Source organism: Physella acuta, unplaced genomic scaffold (genome assembly GCF_028476545.2).
Source record: "Physella acuta isolate Inbredline_101_S28 unplaced genomic scaffold, ASM2847654v3 ptg000473l, whole genome shotgun sequence".
In the NCBI taxonomy this organism is placed as follows: Eukaryota; Metazoa; Mollusca; class Gastropoda; family Physidae; genus Physella; species Physella acuta.
Window position 1 is genome coordinate 25,387 of NW_026731992.1, and position 6,128 is coordinate 31,514.

Sequence of the window (6,128 nt, forward strand, 5' to 3'; positions counted from 1 at the left end):
ACTTGAACTTGCACTGATGAGATGCATGGGGACCTTTGCATCGATGACATTTTTGATAATTATTACTAGATTTAGATCTAGGATTTGAACGAGCAGGCTGTTTAGCATAAGTTGGAATGCTCTGATGGGGTTGATGTTTATTGACTAACCTGCTGTTTACTGCATGGATCCCTGAAGGCGTTAGAGATTTCGCCGCATCTGATGACTGCTGGATTGAAGTTGCAAGTTGTATTGCTTTTTCTAATGTTAGATCTGACTCGAGCAGCAACTTTCTTTGAATATCAGGGCTGTTTACACCTGTCACAAACTTTTCACATAGTCTGTCAGACAGCGTTTCTCCAAATTCACAGAATTCACTTAAATGACGTAAAGCAGCAACATATTCTGATATCGACTCGTTTGGTTGACGAGTCCTACTGTCAAATCTAGCTCGACATAAAAACTTTGATGGGGTAGGCGCATGGTGGTCTGTTAGCAATTTGCTCAGCTCGTTAAAGCTCTTGGTAGTTAGACTAGCTGGTGCGCATAAGTCTTTTAGTAGCCTAAATTGTTGAGGCCCTATGACTGTTAACAAAACAGCTCTCTTTTTGGCTTCTATCGTCACGTTGTTTGCTTCTAGGTAAAAGCTTAACCTCTCTAGGTAATCTTGAATGATTTCATCATTCGCATCAAATTCTTTTATTTGGCCATACAGCGCCATAATTCTAGAAATAATTAGCTAATAAGCTCTAGCAAACCTCTTTTTTGCGTAAGTAGGTGCTCTTTCTAGTAGATGTTTATCCTTCGTCGCCAGTTATAATAGATTGACGACAGAAGCCTGTGGTTGTATATAACACGTTTAATGGGTCTAACTACCACGATGGTAACACACACAGAGAGGACGGAAGGAAGTATACAAGGGACATCACTCAAGATAACAATATTATAAATATAACTAATACAGAAGAGTGAGTTCCCTTGACCTCACAATTATTTCAATCTATTACATAAACTATAATGCTTTTAACGTCTATAAATAATTTATGTCATAAAAAAATACAACCCACAACAATAAACATTCACAATTTTTTAAAAATTTAGTATGATTACATAGACTTTTCCTACCTATTCTTAACAAATAAATCAAAATATTTCTAAAGCGATTTTTGTGACTTTTTTTCTGTGACTTTATTTCTGTGACTTTTTTTCCGATAAAATTTTTCCACTGTGACTTTTTTCTGTGACTTTTTTTCCTAGCAAAAACTGTGACTTTTTTTCTGTGTTTTTTTTTTACCTGTGACTTTTTTCCGTTCACCTTTTTTTATGCCGTAAGGATCATGAAATTTAGTCTTTATTGATTATTAATTAAAGTAAATCACAAACATTCAAATTTTTTTATTGTACTATAGTCTCAATCAATATTATCCATTGTTACAACAAGTTGAACTTTTATGTCATTTAGAATTACATTGTAGCTTGTTATTTTTACACTTGCAGCGATTTGTTGTGCATTTGGTTGTGCAATAGCAGCAAATGTAGCCTTGGCCGCCGGTCAGTGATTGTGAAGATGCGATTGTTCGAAATGATTTTTCCTCAGTGCCATCGAACGACAATGAGAGCAGTTTTTCGTGAAGAATTGAAAACACACTTCTAGCTTACAGTTGTTTTAGAACACCATGTTCCGTTCCTGGCTTGTAGAAAGCGCCCTCGACGCTCATGACAACTGCAATGACGCTTCGGGGATCACCGCGACCCCTGTCTACTTCTGGTATACAGATGCGAACATTATCTCCCACTTCAGCTTGTTTATAAAATTTGTATCTGATGTGTTAGCCGAGGATGTCGTTGCATTTATGGCAACCTCCATTTCTTGTTCAATGTTTTCAAGATCTTTCTTAGTAACTAAATTATCGAGAGCCTCTCTTGGTAGATTTGAAGTGCTAAGTCCCACTTTTGTTTTGCATCCAAAAGAAGGTTTTTTTTTAATAAAATGAATGAATTTGAGACTCTCAGCCCAATGAGCTGATTCATTTGTCTGCATCCATGTCATCATCATGTTTTGAACATCTTGGTTGGCACGTTCTACCGAACCTTGGCTTTGGCTGTGCCTCGGATTGCCGTGAACTAGTTTAAGTTCAGCCACATGTTATTTAGTTCAGAAATAACTTGATTCACAAATTCTATTCCATTAGTTATGATTTGGATTATTTATTTGGTCTCACTGTCGTTTTGGTCCACGTCGCATTGCATATTGAATGCAATAAAAAGAATACATTACTCAGAACTTAGTCTAGATAGGGCATCCCCGACAGTGCGGGCATTGGCTGGCCAATGTATGAAATACTTTGTCAATTTTAAACTTTTCGGACTTTGGCCATCACGCCCCGGCCAGTGCGCGCATTGGCCGGTCAATGTACGAAATACGCTGTCAAGTTAAAGGTCTTCGGACTTTGGCCAGGACGTCCCGGCCAGTGCGAAATAGGCTCTCATTGCTAAGTTCTTCGGGCTTTGGCCAATAGCGTCGGCCATGCGCACATTGGCCGGCCAATGCGGGCTTTGGCCGCACTTCGGGCTTTGACCGTAACATATATAATTCTCTTCTTGGATACCATAGAAAACACCAAGCTGTACGCGCGCCTAGCAGTACCCTCTCTTCCTCTGTAAGCATATCCCTACCACCCCCACCCTCACATGGTCTGGTGAGCTGTGGTTCACACTAAATGTTTACAATCGTAGAGCCGGGTTTAGTAGCGGCTATTATGGGCAGATAATTTAGTTTGAAACGATTTTAAACATAGGGGCGGTAAGAGGAGGCTGCTTTCACGGGGGGGGGGGTGTAGGGTAGGGGTTAGAGGAATGGAGGGTGGGGGGGGGATTTTCGTCCTTAACGACGTACTGATAGTGTTTCAACGCAAATATTTTCAGTTGCAGCATTGGTACTGTCGAATTCACAAATTATGAATTACTGAAAAGTAGAAAATAAAACAACTAAATAGCGGCATATGATACGCCGCAGGTCGGCTCGTAAGCTTTAATCTAGTAATTTTTGTGTAAGCCTAGGCCTACTAGACTTTGAGTCTAGTGAGTCTAGAACTCTGACCCTCAAAATGACAATATTGTTTTACTTTAATAAACTTACAGCTACTGGCGATGGTAGACTTGCGTCGCTATCTATTTAGTAGAGGGGTCTCCATATATATATATATATATATATATATATATATATATATATATATATATATATATAAAATGCTGTAAACAATTTGATATATATATATATATATATATATATATATATATATATATATATATATATATATATAATGCTGGAAACAATTTGAACCCCCCCCCCCCCCCTCCTCCAATGAGACGACCCTGGCTACTCCACTGGTCACGACACGAAAAAAAAAGTCACAGGAAAAGAATCACAAATGTGCATTGGGGCGAATATTCCTTCGATATATTTTTTCGAGTCACCGCGCTGCGCGCTTGTAGCTTATACCCGAGCTTTGCTACGGTGTGGATATGGAATTATCTCAGAGTTTACAGCGCTGCGCGAGGATTGGGGCGTATATTTTTTAGCGCACCGCGCTGCGCACGGGTGTCGCTATCCTCAGAGTTTACCGCGCTGCGCGCGGACGGGGGAGTCCCCGCATTTGGGGCGGATATTCCTTCAGCGCACCGCGTTGGTGTCGGAGCACTCTGGTGTGAATATCGATATTCACGAAAATTAAATTACGGTAAAAAAAATAATTGAGCGCCGACGCTCTCACGAACGTCCGCCCAGACATCTCTCCTCCCCGAACCCAAGGCGCCATCTAAACCGCCGCCGAACGACACGTTCACCCGGCCGTCCGCGCCCAGGGAGACGGACCAGGCCGACGGAGAAGCCAACCAATGAAAGGCAAAACACAATGATGAGCCTAAATTTCCTTTAAAATTAATCTTTCTACGGTGTATTTAACTAAATACACAACAAAAGTTGAAGTTGCTGTGTAAATTCTCTTAGAGTATTTTGATTTATTATTTTTATAAACCATAATGCTTTTAAAATTTATAAATATGCTACAAAAAAAAAAAAAAAAAAAAAAAAAAAAAAAAAAAAAAAACATCACCCACATGAATAAACACCCGAAATTTTACAATCCTCAGCAGCAAAATAAAAATAGTCTATTTCTTAGAAGATTTTTGTTACTTTTTATTACAAGCTTTTATTTAGTTATTAATGTATGTCTGTTTGTTTGTTTGTAGTTTGTTTGTGGATTTGTGGCAAATCTTGAAACTCAATTTTGACCTACTTCTGATGCAGCGATTTCATTCAAACTTTACAGATAAGTTCCTCTTTGATGACCATACAAGTCTATTTTAAAAAAAAATTAATTAAATGTTTAATTAGTCATTAAAATTAATTAAACAGTTTCAAAACTAAGGGGAAATAACACAATTGAATAACTCGATAGATTACTATATTTAATAACTGAAAGGGAGATAACTAACTAGACGCAGCCACCATAAGAGTCTGGTGAGCTGTTGTTCACGTCGAATGTTTACAATCGTTGAGCGGGTCTATCTAGTGAAGGCTATTAGGGGCAGATAACGTTTTTAAATGATTTGAAACTAACGGGAGGTAAAAAAAATAATTAAGAAATTGCTGTCATCTGTAAAATATTGTCACAGACCAGTGGCGTAGCGAGGTCGGGTGTCACCCGGTGCGGCACTTAATGGTGTCACCCCCAGAGGCGTAGCGACCCTTCCCGGGGACAAATTTTCGATTTGCATCCCCCCTCAAACTTTCGATTTTCACCCCCCTTCAAGTTTTTCTCTATATATTTTGCTATTTTTTGCATCGGTGACACCCCCTAAATGGTGTCACCCGGTGGGGTTCGTACCCCCCGCCCCACCCCCCCCCCTCGCTACGCCTCTGTCACAGACGGTTGATTTTCAAGAAGATAATCGTCTTTTTAATATCGCAAGCTACTGATAGTGTTTTACAGCGAATATTTTTAGTCGTGTCGACTTTATAAATTTGGAATCACTAACAAGTCGAAAATAAAACAAATATAATGAAAATATAGACGTTCTTGGGGTGGGGGTGGGCTCTGCACTCCCCCAAAGTGTTGCCTGAAATAAACTCTAAATGCGACTTTTGTCAAGTATGAGCTTACGTGCAAGGCTTAGAGCAGTGGCGTAGCCAGGATCGTCTCAAGGGGGGGGGGGTCAAATTTTTACCCGGGGACAAACTTTTGTACCCTCCCCCTCAAACTTTCGATTTGCACCCCCCTCAAACTTTCGATTTGAACTCCCCCTTCCTCAAACTTTCGATTTGCACCCCACCTCATACTATTTATATATATACCGAGGGGTCTATGGGGGGGGGTTATGACCCCCCGTCCCCCTGCCTACGTCACTGGCTTAGAGTATGACATTGATTAAATTTAGTATGAATGTGCAGTAACTACGTGTAATAATTGAAGGTTAAAACCTGTTAAAATTCTGATTCTGGATAACAATCCGTTTTCAGTAACAGTTTTCGTTTCCGGTTAAATTTGAAGTTAAGGCGGTGATTTTGGTTTTGGTTTCAGTTTAGAGAAAAAAACCCCACTATCAACCTAGCGCATTGGCGCCTACGTTCCTTTAAAATAGATAGACAATTGACAAGATGGGGTGTTATAGTCACTTACTAAATTGAATCAGACGCGTTTACGGGCGCCCCAGCAGGGTCAATTTAGCACCCATGGTTATTCCCTGAGCACAACAGCACCTATATTCGTTTTGAGCAGTGTGATAGACTTTGCATAAGATGGGGTTTTAGAGTATTTAGCAAAACACAATCATGCGATTTGTGAGCAGTATGGCGCCCACATTAATTTTAAGGAGCACCCTACAATATCAACAAGACGGCACAAGACATTCGATGATTAAACTGAGCCAGGGGCAATACGCGAAGCCCTTTTGGTAGTGTAATCGGTGGCTCATGATAGCGCCCCTGCACGTAACTGACACCGAGGCGGTGATTGCTTAACTGTAACATTACGGCGAGTGATTAACGTACACTCAAGGCTTTCACAGATAAACCCCTGCCCCAATAAACATGATCCAAGCGCAGGCATTGTTTACATTTAAATAACCCAGTTTTAGAAAACAAGACC